This window comes from Monomorium pharaonis, chromosome 5 (genome assembly GCF_013373865.1).
Source record: "Monomorium pharaonis isolate MP-MQ-018 chromosome 5, ASM1337386v2, whole genome shotgun sequence".
NCBI classification, from domain to species: domain Eukaryota; kingdom Metazoa; phylum Arthropoda; class Insecta; order Hymenoptera; family Formicidae; genus Monomorium; species Monomorium pharaonis.
The window spans coordinates 20,352,897-20,378,921 of NC_050471.1; the positions used below are offsets into that span (position 1 = coordinate 20,352,897).

The 26,025-nt window shown below is 36.3% G+C and overlaps 1 long non-coding RNA gene across 2 annotated transcripts; it reads right to left on the reverse strand.

Moving 5' to 3' along the window:
- Positions 1–1,413: 1,413 nt before the first annotated feature.
- LOC118645704 lies at positions 1,414–20,918 on the reverse strand. 2 transcript variants are annotated; one of them, XR_004963385.1, is made up of 4 exons: positions 20,302–20,918; positions 19,994–20,222; positions 18,953–19,266; positions 1,414–10,714 (listed from the first exon to the last, which is right to left on the reverse strand). It is a non-coding gene; the product is annotated as an uncharacterized LOC118645704 (long non-coding RNA). The 2 variants fall into 2 exon arrangements; XR_004963386.1 differs by having other exon boundaries at positions 18,953–19,287.
- Positions 20,919–26,025: the final 5,107 nt, after the last annotated feature.

Sequence of the window (26,025 nt, forward strand, 5' to 3'; positions counted from 1 at the left end):
TCTCAATTTCAGGATCATCGATAACTTCTTCGATGACAATGGCATCATCAGGTTTTTATGGAAGATTTATTACATCGACAACAATTAAATTATTTCTGTCATTTTCTGTATTGGAACTTGTACAATTTAAGTCGATTGTATCATTACCAATCTGCAGTTAAAATATTAGGAATTACAGTCAGTTTAATTATAAAATATGAAGAAATAAAAAAAAAGTGTAAAGAAACATATGTATTCATGGAAGTGTCTACGAAGTTTTATTCGATTTAGAATGTTAGGAATCAATTGATTGAAATCAGATGAGTTACATTCTGTTTTGTGTTAGCGCAGACGGGTTAGAATCCACACTGCGTTTAATGTTTCACAATGGTTTCTTTATTTTTGTGTTCATGTCAACGCGCACATAAAGTTCACAATGTTTGTGGTTTATAATGTTGTGTACTTACAATATTAAATGGTAACGCTTAAAAGCACGTGTGTCCTAATTCGTTTATTTGTGATTACTCCACACGTGTATATATTTCACGGCAACGTCTCGGGCGCGTATGCCCCGAGCCGATTATCCAGTGACGACGCCTAGGGATCCGTAGATCCTGAGTCACTGTTCACCGTTGACGCCTGAGGTGCGTATACCATGAATCGGTGTTCGGCGATCACGCACGTCGATAACGCCTGGGGGTACGTCTACCCTGAGTCGTTTCAGCACACGAGTTTTGCGAAAACTTTACTTGATCGGTTAATGCGCGAAAACTAGATTCGGCAGCGCTCGAACTTCGAATGCGTGCTTATCCACAGGACGAGGCCCTTTTATTTCCGACAATCCTTATTTTTCCGAAATTTCTATTGGTCGGATCCGGATCGAACAATCCGCCGACCGTGTCGCGACGTATGGTACCGCGCTTCCGGGATTCCGCCAAAGTGAAGCGTCGCGCCGTCAAGACCACGACGCCGACATCAATGCTGCCGCGAGACTTGAATCAATCGTGCCGCCGTGCGACCGAAATCGCCACGGTGTCGGTGACGGCCACCGTAATAATTACCGCGGTTTTTCTCAAAGTATCGGTTTTCTTTGAAGCGATCCGACCGGTTTGCCCGTGTACTGAAGTGCGCGTGAACGTGTTCGCATTTTGTTCTTATGTCTATCGTGCACGATTATGTACGCAAAACATTCATTTAAAAGAATACTTAAATTGTCCATGCTCTTAATACCATTTGCTGCATGAAGAGAGTATAAAATATAAAATATAAGACATTGTCAAATGTAATTACAAATATATATCGGACTTTAATAATTAAAATAAGAAAAAAGCAAGTGATACAAAAATAATGCAATCACTAATGAGTCCATAAATATATAATTATTATATAATTAATATAATTATATATTTTGTGATGTAACAACCGCGGACTGTTGTCCGCCACAAGGGCCTTATCGGCCCTTACGCGTTAACACCACGCGGGTCCTCCCGCTCGGGAGCGGACGCGGAAGCGTGATATGTCATTTTCTGTATGTGTCGTCCCATGTGCTGTCCGTTCACTGATCATTAAGATTTTTGCGAGTGCTACATCACGAGTGTGGCGGGAATTGGTGGCCATGAAGACCTACTTTGTAAATTTTGACGTCTCGTCTCGACGGAAAGACCTTCCCGGAAGTCGCCAAGAAAGAGCTATCAACGAGGAATTTGCAACAACCCTTTTCGAGCGGGGGTCCGCAGGTAATACCGCCCTTATCTTGCCTACAATTTTTATCGCGTGAGAATTCCGATACTGCTGTCAAATCGCGCTTTCAGGATCCAGCGAAGGCGCACAGGGTCGGTGTCCCGACGGAGCGATCCCGCACGAGTTCGGGCAACGATGGCGACAGCTTGCAATCAATTGTACGCCCTCGTCGAGGAGGATATAACATCCCGGTGGCGGAGGATGCGCCCGGCAAGGAGACAGGAAACTGCTCCAGAGGAGAGCGCAAAAATTCCCGTGTATGGGGCCCAAAAATATGGATCATCGCACTTGGATCAGTCAGCAAGTGGCGGCGTGCACGTTACACGTTGCGCGCAAGTCGAATTTAAAAAATCACGGCCAATAAGGGCCCGGCTTATCAGAGACAAGGTGGGGCGTGTAGCCGAGCGGCCGCCGTAGAATCCAGAATCAATCACTCAAGCTGCGGTGTCGTGTACGATCCGAATCCCGAGCAATCCAAGAGTGTAAGAGGACGCAGGAGCCGGAGACATCCCGACCCGGACGAGGCTTATGAGGAGAAAGCTACTCCTTGCCACCTTTTCTCCTCCCAATTTCTCTTTAAGAGGCTACATACACCCAGAGACGTAAAAAATAGGCCTTTTTCTCCATTTTTTTTTTCGAAACGTAATGTGTGTAATTAATCTTAGTTTTCTTTACTTTAAAATACATTTTTAGAACATGTTTCAGAATAAATTTGAACTAAAAATATTCAAAAATGGCGGAGATATTGTCCTCGTCGCAAGACCTTGTTGAAAAAAGGTGCTCCGCGGTGCCAATTGCAGCTCGTACAGGACTTATCTGAAACAGACCAGCCTAGAATTTTTTTAAACAGAATGATATTAGTCTTTATCGTGGCTGATTTTTAAAATACCAATTTTTGCAAAATGGCAGCCGTTTAAAGAAAAAAAGCGATTTTTTAGGATAAAAATCGGTCTTTTTTTAACTTTAAAAAAAGTAAGAGCTCTAAAAAACCCGCCACGATAATAACTGCCTTTTTTGTGTAGATTAAGCCCTCCAAATTTTAAGTAAAACAGTCCAGCCATTTCCAAGATATTTTTGGCATGCGTTTTGAAAACATGGTTTCGAGAAAAACGCGTTTAAAGTTTGACATTCGGTTAAAACGTAGATAATCTTTTTTCAAACTTACATGGAGTCATCCACTCTAGAGCCATACAGTGAACCCTCCCCAGATGTAGCGGCATCAAAGGCTTCGATTCTAACCTGCCGGCGTAATATTTTTGCGTAAGCTACCTGCTGCGAAGGATTAGAAGGCACCCATCGCGCCCCAGCATCGTCAAACGCTCTTGGACCTTTCTCGCTATATCTCCGACAATTTTCAAGGAATCACTTTGAAACTTGCAGGGGATATTCTCAAGACCTTATACTTTACGAATATGCAAAAAACGAAAAATCTATTTTTTCAAAATTTCTGGGGATATGTAGCCCCTTAAGTAATTTGGAATACCCTCATCTTTGATTCTTCCGTACCACCTATTGAAATGCGAGCTTCTAATCCTCTTCCATCTCTCCCTCCTCTGCCTATTCTTCTCTCTCTTTATCATTTTCTCCCCTCTTAACTTCCCCTTTTCTCTCATTCTCTCTACTTCCTCTACTCTCCAGCCTCTTTCCTCATAAAATCTCTGTCTCTTTTCCTCCCAACCTGTCTTTGCTCTATCCTCCCTTGCTCTTTTCTTTATCTCTTTCCAACATCTTCTTGCTAATTCTCCACCTCCTCCCTCTTCTAATTTCTTTTCGTATCCCCAAGCTCTCATCCCTAAACGAGATTGTGAATACATATGATAAAGACCCGGCTAAATAGATATTAAATGAACTAACTTGCGATTATTTTGCTGTCAATGGATTTATACAAAATACAGATGCTGATTTTAAATTGTCGAAACGAGAATGTTTTGCATCAAGCACACTATTTTTCATCGAGTTTATTTCAACCTAAATTATTAAATGGTGAAAAAAGATCCAGAATGTGGCTCATGTACTTTGAAAGTACAAATTGTGTATTTTGTGGACCATGTCGATTATTAAATGTAAATAACTATTTTGCAAAAGAAGGTTTCAACGACTAGAAAAATATGATCAAATCTGTAGAATGTCACGAAAATTCCAGTTTTCATAAATCATCTATATTAACTTTAAAAATAAGAGAAAACAAAATAGGACAAGTTGATAGAATGTTGACAAAGCAATTAGATGAAGAAATATCTTATTGGAGAAAAGTGTTAGAAAGGGTGGTAGCTGTTGTGAAGTCACTTTCTAGCCATGCACTTTCATTGAAAGGTTACGAAGAAAAGTTTGGATCACTCAGGAATAGAAACTTTTTTATGGCACTGGAATTTATCTCACAATTTGACCTTTTCTTGGCCAAACACATTAAAAGATATGGTAAGTGAGCACACTAATTATTTGTCTGCAACGATTTATGAAGAATTAGTTCAGCTAATGGCCAAGAAGACACAAGAGACTATTCTTGCGGAAATTAAAAAAGTGAAATATTATTCTGTAATAGTAGACTCGACCCCCGATATATCACATATTGATCAATTGTTTCATTACAAGATATGGTCAAGAATGTGGTTTACCAATAGAACGTTTTATTACGTTTCTTCCAAATACAGGACACAAATCACAGGAGTTAGCAGAAACCGTCACTAAAACACTTGTTGACTTAGATATTGACATATCTAATTGTAGAGGCCAGTCTTACGATAATTGTTGCTTTCTTCGAGGAATTAATACACACACAGGATGGGCTGCTAAATTACTAACATCTTTATTACGCGTACGATTGTCTTATACAATGTCGAGCGGACGAGCAAGCGCACGATCCACCATGTAATGCACAGGTAAGCGCAGTCGTTCTGCCGATCTCTAAGCGACTACGCCAGTCAAAAGAACAATTTCTAACATCCTCCCACCTTGAGTTGTGAAAGAAACTTATATTGCACAAAACTCGATTTGAGACTTAAAAGAAACAAACTTTTAAATAAACTTTTAAACAAACTCTAGACTTTAAAGGAAAACTAATAAAACAAAAGATTTAAATTAAATCCCGAATCTGTCAGAGGCTTTCACGAGTCTACCATTACGAATATGGAACTATTTCTGTGTTGAAGTGTCTTGCGGGATGACTTCCTTATTTTCCTTCTTGATCTGGTCCGTTTCGTCAGCTAATATCTTCTTCTCGATCTGGCCCGTCTCGTTAGTCAATTTCTCCGAGGTCTCCATTGTTGGTGAAGACGTCTCTAACGGATACAACCGTTGAATCGGTCGTATGAACTCGCCCATGGCAGTCTTAACTTTGAGCACCCGGGTAACTCCATTTTTTCCTGGGAATATCTTAATTACTCGGGTCAATGGCCAGTCCAACCGTTTTAAATTATCTTGGCCCAGTAGGACAATATCGCCTTCTTTAATTGTGATACTACTGCCCTTGATTTTTCGCAGAAAGAGTTATCCCAGATATTCTGAGCAAAAACATTTTTATAAATTGTCCCGTAAACTTTGACGATATCGCATTCGCTCATTCAGATTAACTTCTAGTTTATCCAAGTCCGGTGTCTCGTTCTGAGAAGCTTCTAATAAAAACATCATAGGTTTTAAGGGTGTTAACTGGGTTGGATCCTCGACAAAGTACGTTAGCGGACATGAATTAACAATGGCTTCGCAATCACATAAAATTGTGCTCATCTATTCATAGTATAAACATGCTTTTTTCAGAATCCGCTTGAGTAGATCCTTAACTATTTTAACTAAGCGCTCCCACCATCCTTCCCACCAGACTGCTAAAAGAGGATTGAGGCGCCATTCTATCCGTTGTGCTGAGCTAAATTGTTGAACTTTGTTCCAATCAATTTTGTGGAGTAAATTACGAGCTCCAACAAAATTAGTCCCGTTGTCCGTGTAGATCATCGAAGGTCTTTCTCGCACGATAAATTTGCGTAGGACTTGCAGAAAGGCCTCTGTGGAAAGAGAAGTAGTAAGCTCCAAGTGGATCGTTCTATAAACAGCGCAAGTAAATAGGCAAATCCACGCCTTCTGTGATTTTTTTAAAAACAGAGGGCCCATGTAGTCGATTCCTGTTTCTTGAAAAATTCTAGTATCCTTAACACGTTCAGTCGGCAAGTCACCACTAGTGGCTTCTAATTTCTTGGTATTGTGTCTCTTGCATATTGAACAATGTCTGATAACTGACTGTACCGCTACTCTGCTGGAAATAATCCAGAATGCTTCTCTTAAATTGTTCATTACAATCTAAACTCCTGAATGGCCAAGTTGTTGATGCTTATACTCGATTAACCTCGTGACCAAGGGGTGTTTGCGATTCAATATAATAGGATGTCGAAAATTATATTCATTTTTACGATTGGTAACAGGTGATTTCAGTCGCAGCAATCCATTTTCATATGTGTAGATATCCAAAGTACTCAATCGTGGCTCATCTCTATTACTAAAGGATTCTTGTTGACGTAATCTCAGGACTGTAAGTTCTGCTGCAACAAACTCTTTTAATTCTCCTGATATTTTTTCAGAGCGTGGAGCTCGACAATTAATGGCAAAACGAAGAATCCATGCTATGGTCCGTACTATTTTTAAGTATTTAAACTGTTTTTTCATGTACCAGCCTTCCTTTTTTTCTAAAGGGAGCATCGACATCTCTTTTATCAAAATATTATCTGGAGAGACTGCGTTATGATCTGCTAACTTCTTGATTTTGCTGATGACCTCAACTTCATTGGACGTATACTCAGTTGCAGGCCAATATTCTTTTGATAGTTAGTGCCATGCCGGGCCCTCCCACCATCGTGATTCCATCAATTGTTTAGCTGTACATCCTCGCGAAGGTAGATCAGCCGGATTCATGTTTCCTGGTACATGGCACCATTGATCAGAATCTGATAACCTGCGTATTTCCTTTACTCGATTATAAACGAACGTATTCCAAGGTTTATCTCTGAGGATCTATGCCAAGACAGTAGTGGAATTCATCCAAAAGAAAACTTGTGCTGTATTAAAATTTAAGGCGCTTTTTATCGTGTGCCACAAGCATGCTCAATTGTAGCAGCAAGCAGCTCTAGTCTTGGAATTGTTGTCTGTCCTATTGGGACTACTCTACTCTTGGCCTCGATGAGTTGAACGTAGACGTCTTCAATCTCTTCTGTTTGGGCAAATAAAGTTGTCGCGTATGCATCTTGACTAGCGTTCACAAATATATGGAAAGATAGATTGCTTGTCTCATTGTGTCGAAAAGCCTAGCGTGGGATGTGTATTTTCTCTAACTAGTTGAGATGTTGTTACCACTCGTGGAACGTAATTTACTCCACATCCTCAAGTACTGCAGCATTCCAATTAATCTTGCGTGACCAAAGATTCTGTAATAAAAGTTTCGGTTTTAAAAATACAGGGCACGTAACTCCAATAAGATCAAATACACGTTGAGCTACAGATAATATTGTTCTCTTCGTAATTCGCGAACTCGTATGTGATTTGAGTAAAAACGTGGAAAACCCGAGCGTATCTTCAATCTTGTTCCATTTTAAGCCAAGCAACGAGGTTGGTGTCTCTATATCTTCTTGTCCGGTGTACTCCCAACCTCGCAAATTGAAACTTTGGCCATTATTTGTTTTGCACGTCTATTAAGCTGGAAGAACAACGTCATTAAAAATGAAAACAATAGCATGAGAATTACGTGCTTTTTAGGTGTTTTTCCCGTTTTTCCGGAAATTCTCATCCAACTAATATCACAAAAGGAAGAGCCCTAAAAAAACCAAAAGAGTTCCATAATTAGGTGCTTTTTAAGTGCTTTTGAATGGTCAAGCTCGCGGAGTCGTATCTCTACCCCTTCGCCCAAAAACACCCCTTCAGTGTTGCCAGGTGTGGGAATTTTTCCCCAAATTGGGTATTTCTTAACTTAATGAAGAAATTTTTTTCCAAATTGAGGATTTTATATAAGTGGGAATAAATTGGTGAAAAATTATCGTCCTCTACGAACAGCTAGAGAAAACTGCTAGGTCAAAAACTGCTGAGGACAAAATCATAGATATGTGTCTATAGACAAAATCCTTCATCAGATAGAATACCACTAATAAATAAAAAGCAATAAAAAGTCTGAAAGTGATAGAGTAGCCATCTTCGCGTTCTATTGTTCTCACTTTTATCAATTTCTTTTATAGATTGATGAGTCAATCTAGTCTAGTACATTGTCAATGTTTGTGCCGAATCCGAAGCTTGTCAAAACAATTAATTAAGATAAAAAAACACGATAATAGTATATTTTTTCCCAGTATATATTTTTTGGTAGTGGCTTGTCTCATTAACACCGATATTTTCGCTTGTAATGGTAACATTCAATGTCATGTAAGTTTTCAAATTTTACAATTGCAGAAAGTTTTATCTACGATACTACAGGTTTACATATCTTGATTATAACTCAATCAACAAGTTTATTAAAGGTGTTTTTTATTAGTTACAAGATATAATGTTATAAGAATTAGTTAATGTAAAATAATAATATTAGTTTAATATTGACAACTTCTTTTATAGATAACATTTCATAATGTCAGAATGTCAATCTGATCATGATGGGTATAATACCAAAGAAGAAAAATTACGCACTTTTAAAGCATCACCATCAATTTTGAAAAATAAGAAAAAATTTATTCACATGTACAACAGTAGCTGGGAAACGCACGAAGAATTTAAATTTTGGATTGCCTCAAGTACAAGAAGTAATTTATATTTTTATTGTAAAGTGTGCCATGAAGACTATCTAGATGAAATATCGGCTGTAAAAAAGCATGGTTTATCGAAGAAACATGTTAGTAAATTTAATGCTATTAAAAATACAATATCTATGCCTAATATGTCTTCGATATCTCGAAATATGAATCTTAATAAGGACATCAAGACTGCTGAAATGAAAATAGCAATGTTTATTATTGAACATAATATTTCATTTCAAACAACAGATCATCTAGTCAGCTTAATTAAAGACATATCCAAAGATAGTGAAGTTCCTAAAAACATATCGTGCAATAGAACAAAATGCAATGCAATAATAAGAAATGTTTGGGGCCTTGGAATACTTGAAGATCTTTTTGCTCGTATGAATAATAACAAATTTTCTATTATTGTGGATGAATCTACGAATTGTTCAAATATAAAACATTTAGCTATTGTCGTAAGGATGGTAAATAATTTTATTGTTAGAGATGAGTTTTTATGTTTATTACCAATAAGTAAACCAACAGCTCAAAATTTATATAGTGCTGTCTAATTTTTTTATTGAAAATTCTATTGACTATAAAAAGCAATTAATAGGATTAGGGGCAGATGGAGCCAATGTAATGATGGATGCTAACCATTCATTTCAATCACTACTTAAAAATGATATTCCAAATATATTCATTTTAAAATGTACTTGTCATTCATTGGCTTTATGTGCTTCTTATGCATCTGAAAAGTTACCAACTTATGTAGATGAATTAGTTCGAGACATTTATACTTACGTACAATTTAGTTGAAAAAGACAAAGTACATTTAAAGAATTCCAAAAATTTTTAGAATTAAAACCGCATAAAATATTACAAAAGTTTCGAATTAGATGGTTATCTTTTCATGCATGTATCGTACGTATATTAGAACACTATGAAAGTTTAACTCTTTATTTTCAAGGAGAATATTTAATTGATAAAAAAGCTGATTTAATTTTTATTAAGTTAAAAGATCCTCTTGTAAAATTATATTTACATTTCTTAAATTACGTATTACCTTTTTTAACAAAATTAAAATTGGAATTTCAATCTGAAACATCTAAAATACACACTTTATATTAAAAAATTGCAACAGTTTATAAAACATTGTTAGAAATTATATTGATAGTCAATATTTAAAAAATAATGATTTATCTGTTATCCAATACAAAAATCCTTTATTTTCTTAAAACTAGAAAATATTTATTTTGGTGGAGAATGTATGGCTATATTAGCAAATAATCAAAACATTTCTTCAAATGAAAAAAATAATTTTAAAAATAACTGTTTAAATTTTTACATTGAATGTGCACATCAGATGTATAAACGGTTTTTTTTAAGTCAGATTTTGTTTCACAAATAAAAAATTTAGAATTTATTGATCCAAGAAATATGGATAAAATAGTTACTATAGCACCTATTGCTACACATTTTAAAAGTTTATTTAATTTAAATATTAATGAACTTGATAATGATTGGCATTTGTTAAGAAATGACGAAACTTTATCTAGAGAGGATAATTTTTTGACTTTTTGGGAAAACGTTAATAAAATAGAAAATGGTGATGGTACAAAAACTTTTTCAAATATTTGCACATTTGTATCTATGATTTTGACTCTTCCACATAGTAGTGCAGCAGTGGAATGAATTTTTAGCACTATTAATTTAAATAAAACAAAAGTGAGAAACCGTTTGTCAACAAAGACCCTTTGTGGTATTCTCCATGTAAGAACTATCTTAATTTAAAAAACAAGTCTTGCTTTGATATTAATGTTCCACAAAATATGCTGCAAAAACATAATGATAATATGTATAAAAATGTTGATTCCGAGATAGACAATTAAGTCAATTATGCAAATTTTGTACATTGAATGAATTAAAATTCAATTTACAAAGTAAAGAAAATTGTATTACATGTTAGCGTTCGTTATTGCATTACTTTTCTCTGTATTATGTTACAAAATATTAGTAGCATTTTTTATTTATGACTCGATTTAAGTTATGAAATAAAGTATAAATTGTATAATTAGTTAACAAATTCAAATTATATCTTAAAAAAATATGATAAAACTGAATTAATTTTAAGTTTATGTGTTGAATAAAGCATACCTGTCACGTAAACTTCTATAGCGTAGAACCAGCAGTAGATTGTCAAATAGTCAGCGGCCAATCCAAATAACAAAGAAATTGAACCGCAAAAGCAAGCACCTCTGAAAGCAATTTTATGTATTGTTAATGTTATAAGACATAATTACATAGATTGAAAAGTTATTTTAAAAATAATGTGATTTTAATATGCACATAAAAAATAAAAAAAAATTTTAAAGTTGTGACGTGGCGCGTCTGACGCGCGCGTCACAAGGGCATAAGACCGACCGAGAGGGTCGGTCGGGGGCGACTCCTCGCTGAGCCGAGGGGGATACGGTTGTTATTTTAATTTCTTTTGATTTTTAGCTTCCGCGATACCGTTTTCCGATTGTAGTTGACAATCATTTAAAGTAGAGGCGCCGAGTGTGGGCTCATCTAAAGAGTGTGCCAAGGGTGACGGAGGAGCAGCGTCGTGGGAATTCTGCTGGGGAAAATCGACAGTGGAAGGAGCACCTCTCAAGGAATTTCCCCGCCGAGCCGTGCGTCGGGCCCCGCAGCGCGTTGCCGTCCCTGAGCCAAGGGTACCGACCGCGCCGAATGACAGCACGGAGACACGACGACTCCCGGCAAGGATCACGCCGTGGGCACGCGCCACCGGGCTGCGGACCAGAAGAGCGGCCACAGCCATGTCCACCGCCAGCCACCAAGATCGGATTGGTCGCGGCCTGGCCAGCCGGACCTACCGAAACGGCGGCAAAAGGGATCGCACTTTTGGAGCACGTGTTCATCACGGACATTTCGAGAGATGAAGCAGCGCGGCGCTGGATCGAGGATCACGCGAGTCACGTGGATCCATCTATTGGGAATCGAAGAGCGTCCGCGCCTGCGCGACGGCTCGAGCCGGCCGGCGCGGGACAGGGGCTCCTCACTGTTCGGTCGACGATGCGATAAGGCGTATCAGAGGACCAGTCCCTACTATCGACTTTGGCGGACGAGGATTTGGAGATTTTTGTAAGGCCATCACTCGGCAGCCACGCGGAATTCAGTAAGATTCGGTAAGGCGGTCGATTTTCGTGCGGGACCGGGGGTACCGTTTTGTCGTGTTACCGGTGATCCCGAATCCGATACCGTTTTGCTATTGCTTATTTATTAGTGTAGAGGACTCGAAATACAAAGTAGAGTCTCGTGGCCGCACGAAAGATCGGACCGACCGGCCCGAATATTTAGTTATTAAGTACGTCCCTCTCGGACAAAGCCGGCACCGACAGTCATCTTGTAATTAATAATTGCGTTTTTTATTACCGCGAATACCGATCTCGAGCATATTGTAATTATTGTGATTGACGAGCGGAGAGCCTCGACGGCTTCCCGCCTCGTAGAGAAAAAAATAAAGTTTCCGCATTCTCGTTGTGCCGACTTCCGGCTTCCGTCTTAACCACATCTGTGAATTTATGAAATTTTATTAAGTGAAGTAAGATCCACGATTGTCGTCGACACCGTACTCCTCTATTTTTAACGAAATATATTTTAAATTTGATGTTTAATTGACAATTGAGTACCGATTCTTTTCTACGACCTGCCTCGATCCGAGCTCTCCACGCCCCCTGGACACTAAAAAACCACGCCCCTCTACCCCGTCGAGAAAAGAGCCACTGGCATTAGTAACGCTTCCTATCCGGCTACCGACTTATCGTTAATTGTTGTGCGGCGCGGAAATCCGCGCCTGGCGCCCAGAAAATTAGAGCATTTTGGAGTTACCGTTCAAACAGGCTACCGTTTTCGAAAGTTACCTATTTCGCGAGGAAGCGTTACCAGCGAACTGTTAGAGAAATTATTGTTAATTATTGTTAATTGGGCGTAGCCCCTCGGACCTGGCGGTTCCCGACGGAAAGCTACGTCGCAAAGTATAATAAGAAAAACTATTTAAAATATTATTTGTATTACTGTTTTTCAAAATAAAAACTTTATTTACAAATTATATTATTATATTTACACAACATTAACAATAAACATTAACATTATGCAATAATAGCTCCAATTTTATGTTTTAAATGCTTTTTAATATTTTTCTGTTATTCCTCAAATTGAAAAAAGTGCAATATAAGTTTGTTTTACAGCTAAATCGCTCGCATCGTTTATCTTGCCTCTTTTTCTAACGTTAAAAGAAGAAGATATAAGTTAAACAATAACCATTCAGCAGAAAAAATTGTTCAGTGAGCGTTTAACAACTCTTCAATTGGTTTTATCTTAAGTCTTTTCTTGGATTTAAGTATACTACTTAATTATATTAAAAACTCAGAGCATGTTTTTATTTCAAAGTAATGCGCCAATTAAATTTTTAGTTGGGGATTTTTATACAATGGTTGGTGCCATTTTAGTAAGACAATTGGGGATAAAAATATTTTGTACCTGGCAACACTGCATCCCTTTAACGATACCCGTATCAAGAGAAAAATGCTATAAATGATTGGAATAAAAAATCAATTTATATACAAAAAATAGGTTTTAATTGAGTGCCTTATTAATACCACAAGTGAATTAAATGTTCCACCCCTTAGTCAAAAAATTCACCCCCTACAGTATGTCGCTTTTAATAATAGCTTACAAAATTAATATAATCAAACTGTTTTCACCTGTCAAATATTTATAATTAAAGCCCGGATTTTCCGGCGGCCGATGTATACTTCGTCAACTGTAGCACGTTTCTCACAGCTTTCCCTACTTAGATTTGCTCGAGCCACGATTCTGCGCGTCTACCGAAAGAAGCGAGAAACAAAAACGAGAACATCGATGTTATAATCTCGGTGTAAATCGGGTATAACATAAGCTAAGTATAAACTTGTAACAAAACGCCGTCGCGAACCCTGTCGCGAGCATCGTAGTGAACGCTGCGCGCCGCCGCGAACGTCGTCGTGTACGGCACAGCGTTCCATTTTTATTATCCCTTACAGAAATTCAATACTGACAGTATTAAATTAATTATGTGATTAATTAATTATTTTGAGTATTGAGAAAAGTTGAGAATTAAGTGATAACGCACGACGAATCGCGCGACAAACAATTGCCCGTCCAGACTTGAACAGACACGCTACTAAAATATAAATGACGCGGCAAACATTACTGATATACCAAGTCTGTAAATATGAAACCGGAATTTGCGCATAGATGACGCTAGCTGTCAATGTAGTTACCGTCAAACCACGTCATCGGCGCCATTTTCTTGTTTTGACATATGATAAAGATTTTCAACTCACCACAATACAAGTTTTATAAAACAGCATGGTTTTTAATTGCGTTGAACATGTCGAATTTTGTGCCTGGAAACTATGATTTGCGGACAGCATTGATTTTCTGTTACCATTTGAAGAAAACTGCTGCAGAATCGCATCGAATGCTTGTCGAAGCTTACGGTGAGCCACGCTCTGGGTAAATCACAGTGCTTTGAGTGGTTAAAAAAATTTAAAAGTGGCGATTTTGACGTGAGAAACAAAGAACGTATTCTATCACGTTCGTTTTTTTTATTTTACGTACTGTATCCCCGTAGAAAAAAATTATGCAAAAATTACTGCACAAAAAATTGCATATTTTTGTGCATAAATTTTTTCAGTTTTTACAGATTTTTGTACAAAGTTTTCGCCTTCAGAATTTTTCTGTAGAAAATTTTGCAGAATTTTATGTAATTTTTTCTGAAGGCAAAAAACTTCAAAAAACACTCATAAAATTCTACAAAATATTCTGCAGAAAAATTCTGAAGGCAAAAACTTTGTATAAAAATCTGTAAAAACTACAAAAATTTATGCACAAAAATATGTAATTTGATTCAAGAACACGATAGAATAGAAAATAGTGAGTATCTTGCCTGCGTTTATTTTCTTCCATTTGCTCTTATTGAAAACATGTATTATAAAATCTACGTACCCTATAGATTTTTAACATAATTTCTTCTAAATTAGATATACTTATTAAGAGATTGTCAAATAACTTAATTGTCATTTATTCCAGCTACAAAATGTATATTTTGTATATATATCTATTTAAAGTACGTTTTGTTGGTAAATAAAATATACTTTGTAATTGACGAGTATAATTTTGGACCTTTAAAGTATATAATTGTAAAGCAAACTTTTTTATTTTATTAGAATATTTACGACCTTTCTTTTTACAAAGTGCTTGATTTTTTACAAATGTTGCACATTCTGAAGGTAAAAATTGTTCACAATACTTATACCATTCATCAAATGAGAGTTCGTATGTTTTTTCTCTTTCTTTATAAATTTTAACCTTATATTCTAAATAATGTATTCGATTTTGTAATTTTTTACATTTATCTTGAAGATTTTTTATAATCTTATTACAATGAATCCAGCGAAATGACGTCTGTACTCTTCTTGTACTAAAGGGCATAGCGGAATAAGCAGGTGAAATCTGCCCCCGCACTAATCGAGCTCAAATTGATATCATTAGTTGGCACCCTTGAGATGTAAAACTTCCCCAAATATTAGTTACAAAATTGCATTTTTGGGGGAGTTATGGAGGGGGAAAGAAAAATAAAGAAAGTGGTTTTTTTCGAAAATGGTTGGACCGATTTTAATGAAAAAAATATATGTTGTAAACATGATTTAGACAAGTTTGAGAAAATTTTAAGTAATTTTTGTGGTAAAAAAAAACCCAATAAAAATTTTTTGAATTTTTTATGAATTTTTTGGGGGGTGATAGTTCTGAGATACCACTTTTATATTTTCACAAAAACATCTCTAGATCTTCTTCTTTAACACATTTTTTTTTTAATCAATCGGAGTGGTGGAACATGGTTAAAAATAATAATTTACACCGCGCCGCCGTGTCGCGCCGCGCTGGCTGGGCGACCGGGCCGCGGCGCACGGCGATTGTTGTCATGTTGAACTTACATACTAGTTGCAGTGTTGCAATGTTTAGTTGCCAAGAAAAATTATGATATAATAATATAAAATATAATAACACATAATATTTCCAGGACGTCTGCAATTAGCCTATAAAACTTATTGTTTCGGCAGTTTACCACGAGGAAATCGCCTCTCACATTATCTATCATCGAGGTGCTTTATTAATGTGAGTTTCCTTGCCTCTCACATTATCTATTATCGGGGTGCTTTTTTAAAGTGAGTCCCTTCGCCTCCTACATTATCTATTACCGAGGTCCTTTTTTAAAGTGAGTCCCCTCACCTCTCACATTATCTATTATCGGGGTGCTTTTTTAAAGTGAGTCCTCTTGCCTCTCACATTATCTATCATCGGGGTGCTTTTTTAAAATGAGTCCCCTCGCCTCTCACATTATTTATCATCGGGTGCTTTTTTAATGTGAGTCCCTTTGCCTCTCACATTATCTTTTTGGCGAATGGACTCACATTAAAAAAGCACCTCGATGATAGATAATGTGAGAGGCGAGAAAACGCACATTAAAAAAGCACCCCGATAATAAATAATGTAAGAGGCGAGGGGACTCACTTTAAAAAAGCACGCCGATAATAGATAATGTGAGAGACGAGAAAACTCACATTAAAAAAGCACCCCGATAATAAATAATGTAAGAGACGAGGGGACTCACTTTAAAAAAGCACGCCGATAATAGATAATGTGAGAGGCAAAAGAACTCACATTAAAAAAGCACACCGATGATAAATAATGTAAGAGGCAAGGGGACTCACATTAAAAAAGCACCCCGAATATATGAAATTTAAAAACGTACTGCAATCTCTTCGTGATGAACTTCCGAAACGATAAGTTTTATAGCCTAATTGCAGAGACTGAGTCTCAGATGCGCACAGTAATAAACGGACACAGCAGGCTGAGTGAAACGGACACAGACCAAATGTGCACAGACCAAATGCACACGGACCAGATGCACACGGGCCAAATGCGCACGGACCAAATGCGCACAGTTGCAAACCTATGTGGTGCAGAGAATGCTTTACACACACACACACACACACACACACGCGCGCGCGCGCGCGCACGCACGCGCACACACACACGCACGCACGCGCACATGTGGGGTGCAAGTGGGGGCTTCGCCCTCCTCCCGCACCCACCCCGTCGATAGAGATGCCCGAAAAGTCGCAACCCATGTAATAAGTTTGTAGGTTACTGTGTCCGTTTGGTCTGTGTGCATTTGGTCCGTGCGCATTTGTTCCGTATGCATCTGGTCCGTGCGCATTTGGTCTGTGCGCATTTGTTCTGTGTGCATTTGGTCTGTGTCCGTTTCACTCAGCCTGCTGTGTCCATTTATTACTGTGCGCATCTAGGACGCTCCTATTGCAGACGTCCTGGAAATATTATATGTGTTATTATATTTTATATTATTATATTATAATTTTTCTTGGCAACTAAACATTGCAACACTGCAACTAGTATGTAAGTTCAACATGACAACAATCGCCGTGCGCCGCGGCCCGGTCGCCCAGCCAGCGCGGCGCAGCACGGCGGCGCGGTGTAAATTATTATTTTTAACCATGTTCCACCACTCCGATTGATTTAAAAAAAAAAAATGTGTTAAAGAAGAAGATCTAGAGATGTTTTTGTGAAAATATAAAAGTGGTATCTCAGAACTATCACCCCCCAAAAAATTCATAAAGAATTCAAAAATTTTTTTATCGGGTTTTTTTTTACCACAAAAATTACTTAAAATTTTCTCAAATTTGTCTAAATGATGTTTACAACATATATTTATTTCATTAAAATCGATCCAACCATTTTCGAAAAAAACCACTTTCTTTATTTTTCTTTCCTCCTCCATAACTCCCCCAAAAATGCAATTTTGTAACTAATATTTGTGGATGTTTTACATCTCAAGGGTGCCAACTAATGATATCAATTTAAGCTCGATTAGTGCGGGGGCAGATTTCACCTGCTTATTCCGCTATGCCCTTTATGTATTTAGCAGTTTTGAGGTTAATCTTCTTCCCACAGGCTTCCATCCATTTTATCGCAAATTGAGGTTCTTTGGAAAAAAAAAAATAATTTTTTTTCCTTTGACATTTTCACTACGATTTGTACATTTTTTAACACTGTATGCTACCATTATGTCAGCAGTAAAATAATCACCAATTTGTTTACAAGTACCTCTTATTTTCCAATATAGAAGGTCACCTGTTCTACCAGGACTGCGTTCCAAAACGTTACCCGGTTACTCTCGGATATCATTCTATCCTTGTTGTCCGTTGAAAGTAGAACAAGGATAGAATGATACCCGAGAGTAACCGGGCAACGTTTTGGAACGCAGCCCTGCGCAAAACGAATCGAAATTTGGTCTGCTTGACGAGCACACCTTGTCTCCTTACACCATAGACATAGTAAGTATAGACCGAGCATCCACTGTATAAACGTTTATGCATACGAAAAGAAAGACAAAAAGATATAAGATGTGTTTCTTTCTCTTTTTAATGCTGGAGATATGGGAGAAAGAAACTCATTTTACATATCTTTTGTCTTTCTTTTCGTATGCATCACGCTTATACAATAAATGCTCGGTCTATACTTACTATTCCAGATAGCCAAGCCTGCAGGAGCAGAGCATGCTACCAATTTTTGACGACAGAATGGCAACAAATTTTATACAGAGTCTGTAATATCTAACGATGTTGCCAAACTGCTGTCAGAAATCAAGCAGAGCTTGCTAACATAACCTGACGACAGATTGGCAGAAGAAATCGAACAGTCTGTTCGTTACGTAATCTTAATTACCATTTAAATGCCAATTTAAAACTTGCATTAATATATTTCTTTTTAGAAAAAAACGTTAGAAAAAACGTTGCGGCAGTAGAAATTATTGAAAAATGAAATTATATTGTTGCCTAATACTTTTGGCCAATCCTGATGTATACATACATATATTTCTATAACATATATTAGAGATCGTAAGGAAATAAAATTATTAATATATGATTGTCAATACATTTTTAATAATAAGGATTTAATTGTTCTCTCGCCGATATACATTGTATTGAAAGATTAAGTACTTTATTGTATTGGGCTATCGCGCGATAACGGTAAGTTTAAAATAACAGAAATGATGCTAGGACGGATGAAGGTCGAGGGATTTCGCGCCGAGTGGCAATAACCGACGATTATTTCACGCGCAACCGAAATCACGACGAAGGATGCGAATCAGGTAAGTAAACTTTATATACAGATCTCGGTGGACAGAAAGTGCAGGTAACGAAAGAACACTAGGTTCACAGACTGTAAGGTAAGCAACAAAACTGATATTCTTCTTAAAGAACAAAACTAAGAACAAAACTATATAAGAACAAAAAACTAAACAAAGAACTAAGAACAAAAAATTAAATTGATGAAAAACTCCCGCGAACCGTTTACAACTTTACCAGTTCCCTTTGCGAAGGAGGAGAGTGATCTCGCCGGACGCACTTCAACTTCACTGCCTGTAGCCCGAACCTGAAGCTGGCTACCGGAAGTCTAGCACATCAGCGCCAATCCTCGCTTGCAGCGCTGCGCTGTCTCGAAGCGCACTTTCCACGACATCTGTAGTTTCTTTTACATTTTAACGGTATTTACAATAAATATCTTACAATACATATGTTCTTTTCGAGAACTTCTTTGAACGAAAGCACAAGAATGATTCTCTCAATAAGTATCTAGCCCAATCTAATCCGTAGTTGTCCGTAGTACCGAGCCCAATCTAAACAGAAAAATGAAATAACTTTTAAAAAAGATAGATTGAAAAAAGGGTAATCATTCAGTTTAGTTCCACCTCAAATATCGATATAATTATGCTTATTCGACGCGGTTTTGCTTCAAACAAATCCGGCAGAAAAAAAGCATTGTTGCTAGACAGAGTATGCGCTTGTGGTCAAGAAGCATGAGAATATAAGCGCTGTGCATACTGGTGCATGCTCAAGTCATTACATTTCGTCGGTATCCTAGGTTTCATAACTTGTCAATTCGTCAATTTTAACGATTAATATCTCCGCTTTCCGGAACAGAGCGACGTTTTTTTCTGGCAGATTCGTTCGTTTGAAGCAAAACCGCGTCGAATAAGCATAATTACATCGATATTTGAGGTGGAGTCGCTACATTGAATAATTATCTGACTAATTTATTACTATCCATAAGGTTCCAATGACCGGATATGTTCCTATCATTTCCGGACAGTTATACGAAAATTTGTTATTATTAATAATGTTGAATTTTTTTTCATTATAATATTACAATTTAATTGTAATATTTTTTTATATATGTAAAGAGATTACAATTAAATTTTAATATTATAATAAAAAAAGTATTTGTAAAAAATTAATAAGTATTTGTATAAGTGTCTGGATGTAGGTACATGTCCGATTACTAGATTTACTTTTCTATACGTATATATACGTATTGTTCTTAAAAATGCAAAAGATAATATATACCACTAATGCTTTAATCGTTGGACTCCTCATTTTCATCGTTCTCATTATCATCATCCTCTCTCTCGTTATTCCAAAGATCTCTATGGATCTGTTCTCTTGCAGCTCTTCGCGGACGTGGGCCACGAATTCGGCTTCGATGCCTTTCCTTCGCTGTACGAAGAGCCTCTTTCATACAAGCTTGGAACTGAGCGAGTTGGTTTTTCAAAATATCTATTCCTACATATGGCTTCTGAAAAAGAAATAAAAGAATAGGTTATCAATATAATAATGACGTTATGAAGAACAAGGTATGAATTAAAATTAAAAACATTTTATCATAAATTGCTGTTATAAATCGGGCATTATACAATGGCTGTTTACGCCATTCATCATCCTCGTGTCTCTCCCCACCAAGTAAAAGAAGATGCCAAAGCATCTGTGAAACCTTCTTTGAAACACCGGTTTACAGCTTTCTTCAAATTGAAACCACCAATGTAACTGAAGTATTTCACCTAAACAAAAAAGGACTATTAATGCAGAAAAATGTTATATTATAATTTACAGGATGTTCTATATTCTTCTTTATGCATTGTTTTACAATAACAGATTGTCTGTATTTTTTGTCTCATGTTCAGAAAATCTGTCATTAAAATAATGCGAAGAAAATATTGTATATATTAATTCAAAATGGAGTATAACTACAATGAGTCTGAGGGCGGTATTCACGTTCTTATTTTAAGACCGTCTTAAGCAATGTCTTAAGATGCTAATACGGCTCTGTGATTGGCTGATGGCATCTTAAGACAGTACTTCAAGATGATCTTAAATATAAGATCCTACTATGAATACCAGCCAAAAGATCTAATGCACGATTACGGCTGGTTTGCAATAAACATGTACGACTACCGCAGTAGATTCGCGTACACTTGACCGGAAGCGAACGTTTTTTTAAATAATTGCTATATGTAATCGTTTGTATTTTGTATAAAGAGGTTTGAAGTGCAATTAAAAAGGTTTGTGAGTCATTTGTTTATAATTAATTAATTATTTTTTTACCCGACACTTAGACGGAATATATTAATTGAACAAAATTATTATACGGAATCGTTTCAAGTTTGTACGTAGAGTTATGAAGTTTGATTAAAAAGGTTTGTGAGTGATCCAAACACATTTTATTTAATTCGTGAAAGTTAGTCGAAATTTACTGACAATATGTAACGGCATGAGCATGTGCAGCGGTCACCCTTGCATGCTCCTTAGCTGTAGACGCATGCTCTGTATATAGGTACAAGTATGCAAAAAGTGCGCGAAATTCAAATGTGTATGTAATGAGAATCTCGAGCATCTCGTTTTGCGTGGAAAGTCGCAAACCTAATGGATTGCCCATGTACATTGCAAGCAAAGTAAAGTCCACATAGGTTAACGACTTAGACGGGGTGGGTGCGGGAGGGGCGGCCAAAGGCCCCCCTTGCACCCTCCCGTATGTGTGTGTGTGTGTGTGCGTGCGTGCGTGTGTGGGTGTGTGCATGACAAGCATTCTCTGCACCACATAGGTTTGCAACTTTCCACGCAAAACGAGATGCTCGAAATTCTCATTAAATACATACACATTTGAATTTTGTGCACTTTTTGCATACTTGTACCTATATACAAAGCATGCGTCTACAGCTAAGAAACATGCAAATGTGACCGCTGCGCATGCTCATGCCGTTACATATTGTCGGTAAATTTCGGCTAACTTTCACGAATTAAATAAAATGTATTTGGATCACTCACAAACCTTTTTAATCAAACTTCATATCTTTTCATACAAACTTCAAACGATTCCATATAATAACTTTGTTCAATTAATATATTCCGGCTAAGTGTCGAGTGGAAAAATAATTAATTAATTACAAATAAACGAATGACTCACAAACCTTTTTAATTGCACTTCAAACCTCTTCATACGAAATACAAACGATTACACATAGCAATTATTGAAAAAAACGTTCACTTTCGGTCAAGTGTGTGCGAATCCGCAGAAGCAGATCTCAATTAAAAAAGCGTGGCAATTTAAATATATAAAGGGTCTGTCCACACAAGTGATTGAAGTGAAAAAATGTAAAATAAAAATCAATATATCCAGGGCAGGCTAATTAATACTGTAATAATAATATTCTCTCTTGTATTAAAATATTACATATATATATATATATATATATATATATATAACATTCATATAAAAAATATTGATTTATGGTCATAGTATTCGACTTTGGCACATTAGTTTTACATACAATACGTGAAAAACTTATAAAAAGTAAACTATAAAATGTAAAAAAAATTGAAAACCTTAAACAATAGTTTTGAACATTTGCGTTTTTTTTAATTGAAAATAAGTAAAATGTTTTTTAATTGCCTCTTGTATAACAAATAAACTTTTTTTTATTTTTTTTAGAAAATGTATGTAAGATTTATATTATTTTTTTGGTTCGAAATAATAGTTAAAATGTATTTTAATTATATAATTTTTGAATTGTTAAAAATCTTTAAAATTATTAAAATTTTAAAAGAAAACTATTTTAGTAGCAATTGTTAGCAACAATTATAATTTTATTAGTATAATGTTTTTTCAATGAATAAATGTTAACAGGCACTTAATATTGTTGCGTCGGAACGTCGAAAGACACTCCCGCACTCACACACACACTCGCGTCAAGAAAATCAAAACGTCTATGGAACTCAAAAAGCTTTATTGCAACAGAGAAAGCGCGTGACACGTCCTCCTCGGCAGGAGTCCGACGTTAAACTGTCTACAATATTTGTTTACAAAATATCTCCCGGCAACCAGCCGTTCAATTCAATTATCTTAATAACAAATTCTTCCGGCAACCGGCCGATCGAAAATATCGACTGACTGGCGCTTCAGGGGTGTATCGGGCGACACGCGGCACGCAACAATATAAACTAATAATATAAACTAATAATTGCTACCAAGAAAAAAAGATAAGTGATGTTATAAATATTAATCAATTAATTTATTAATTTAACAATAATAATCGGTTAATTGGCTGTCTCGCTATCTCGTTGTCAAGTGCGTTGTGACTTAAATTGCTTCACTTCGTGTCATTTCCAGCTGTCGAACTATAAATTTTGATAGTTATAATTATCATTCAATTTATTTTTAAAAGGTAAGAAACAAAATTATGGAGCATCGAATAAATGAAAGTTTTATTTTTAATGGCTATTGCTATAAAGTACGACGAATTCATAATGATGTTAAGTGAGTAGTAATCTCTCATTCAATTTTTACTTTTTCTTATTTTATAATTATTATTTACACGATTCAACTACATGTACTTTAAAGAGCTGTTATAATTAAACAGTAATACATTTTTTCTCGTGTAGACTAGGCGTTTATATAAATTGATAAATTATTTATAATATAATAAATATATATTTATAATAAAAAAATTATACATTATTTATAATAAATAATTAATTCAGATGTTAATGACTTAAATAAAAGAAAGATTGTGTTTTTCCCCCAAAAAACTACCCAAATAGCAAAGTGACATCAAATATAGTCTTAAGACGTTTTAATAACATTTGCAACGTCATTAAAACGATATTTGATGTTATCTTACTACTTGGATAGAACGAGCATTATCCTCAATTATTTTTAGAAGTATATTTAAAAATAAATAAAAAGGAGAAAATGCAATGGCATAATAAAAATTGTATGGCATAGCTCAATAGAATAATTGATATTTTTCTATACATTTTCTAAAATGTTTTTAATAATTTTTATAATAATAATTATTTTATAATAATAATTATATTTTATAGTTTACTTTTTTTTACTGTTAAAGCCATAAGCTTATGTTACAAAAATTAATACCTATGCAGAAATTAATACGGTCACCTTAGCCTTTTATAATAGATACTTTTTATTATATCAATATTTTTTGTATACAATATTTTATATGGTATAATATTATATTTTTTATAGATATTTGGTATGCGTCAGAGCAACACACAAAACTAACAGTTGTACAGGAAGTTGCATATTTGCAAATCGACAGTTTATTGAAGGTCATAAGGGACATAATCACACTCTCAATACATCATTAGAAGAAGATGAAACATTCAAAAAAGCTTTGTATAAAGGTGTAACTGCTTCAGGGAAGGCTAATATCAAATCTATGATGATGTTAAATGCACGTAAGAACATTGCATTATTTACTGTACTTACATCTATATCATTATATCATTATATAATAATTGTTCAACGGTTATTATATGTATTTATAAGTATTATTACGGCCGGCAGACTTCACGATTCCTATTTATCCGCCGACCCTTAGAAAAATAAGCAAATAAAAGAAATCTTACTCTGACGGTCATCAAAAACTATAAAATTATTTGGAAATCGCTCTATTGTCACGATCGTGAGATATAGCGACGGATTGGGATCCTATATAAAAGGGGAAACTCATAAACTGAAAAATGCATCTAGTAAACTAAGGCCTCCAAATTTTCTTTCTTGAAGTATTATCAAAGGAAAACCGTCAGATAAAATTTTTCTTAAGGTCTGGGGTAAATGTTGAGTACAGAAGAGAAACAAACATTTTTTGTACTGCAATATTACTACTTCTTCCATGCCAAGACCCCTCCAAATAGTCAGTATAAAGTCCCTTCAAATACTATGTTTACAAATAATTCGGATTCAAAGCCGAAAAAGAAGAAAAGGGGAAAATATCAAAGACTAAACTCGACCGAACAAAGTATCCGGAAATATGAAAAATATTGCTTCGTGCCCAAATAATAACTGAGGCGCGATCCTCTGCAAATAAACGCGTAGGAAATATAAAATTCCCTTTTTTTTCTTTATCCTTAGTTAAGAATTTTTAAGATTTGAACTCCCCTTTCCTACATTCACACCTAAAGTAATTCGGGCGGAGACGAGAAAGGATGAACCAATAGCTGGTCATCCAAATAAAGTAATAATTTCGCTAAGTCCAATAGACGAACTTAGAATTTAGTAGCGTTGGAAGGCTTACCAATCACAGAGCGAAAAATCGCTCGTCCCACTACATCACGATCCTCCCTTTCGAAAATCTGATATAAAAACTGTAATTCGAAAGATCGCAACTTTACTCTTGATCGAGTACGAGTCCGGATAAATTTCGTCGCGAGTTCGCAAGTCAGATCGCGCCATTTGTTTCGGAGTGTCTTATCCTTTCTGCCAAAGTGCCCGAGACTGTCTATTCAGATTCCGATATCAAGTCTCCGATTTTTGAGAATAACATTAATTTGGCGAAGTGACTGTGGTGACTGTTGGTGAAGTGAGCCTCAAGGGTTTAACCAACGCTGAGCCTGACTGTTTCCCAACGCCAAGGCTGATTGTTTCACCCTACCCCGACCCTGACTGTTGGACCCAACGCCGAGCCTAATCACTGGATTTTTTTCTTCTTTCTTTCAAACTCAGACCACCTGACCGAATTACCACAACTTTAAAGAAAACCAACAAGTAGTAAGTCTGAGTAATTTAACCTTTTACTTCGAGTTTCCCATTGTTTTAACCCTAATTATAATTGTAGTGGTTAATCAATCCATCCACAAATTAAACCGGTCGAACGAAAGACGGAATCGTCCGAGAAGGGCCAGGCGGGCACAGCTTTTCTTAGACTTAGACTCACCGCGACTTAACACACATATACACGAACCTCAGGCTCCCGTGAGCGAATCTCAGGTACACGAATCTGAGGCTCCCGTGTGCGAATCTCAGACACACACACACACCTACACGAACCAGTACGCGAATCTTAAATTCCCTCTCCCCCCCCCATGTTTTTCCATCGTACTCCCCGATCAGTTCTCCCGAACCTGAGGACATTCCACCCCCACCTTCTTCTGCACCATCAGTAGGAATAATAGATGAATTAGATCGAGTCTTACCCAGGTCGCGTTATTATCATTATGATAGCACTCAATCGTCACTAATTGAAATTTTAGAACAGTTTCTGATGAAAACAGATCCCCCAACTTCAACATTACCTCAACTTCAA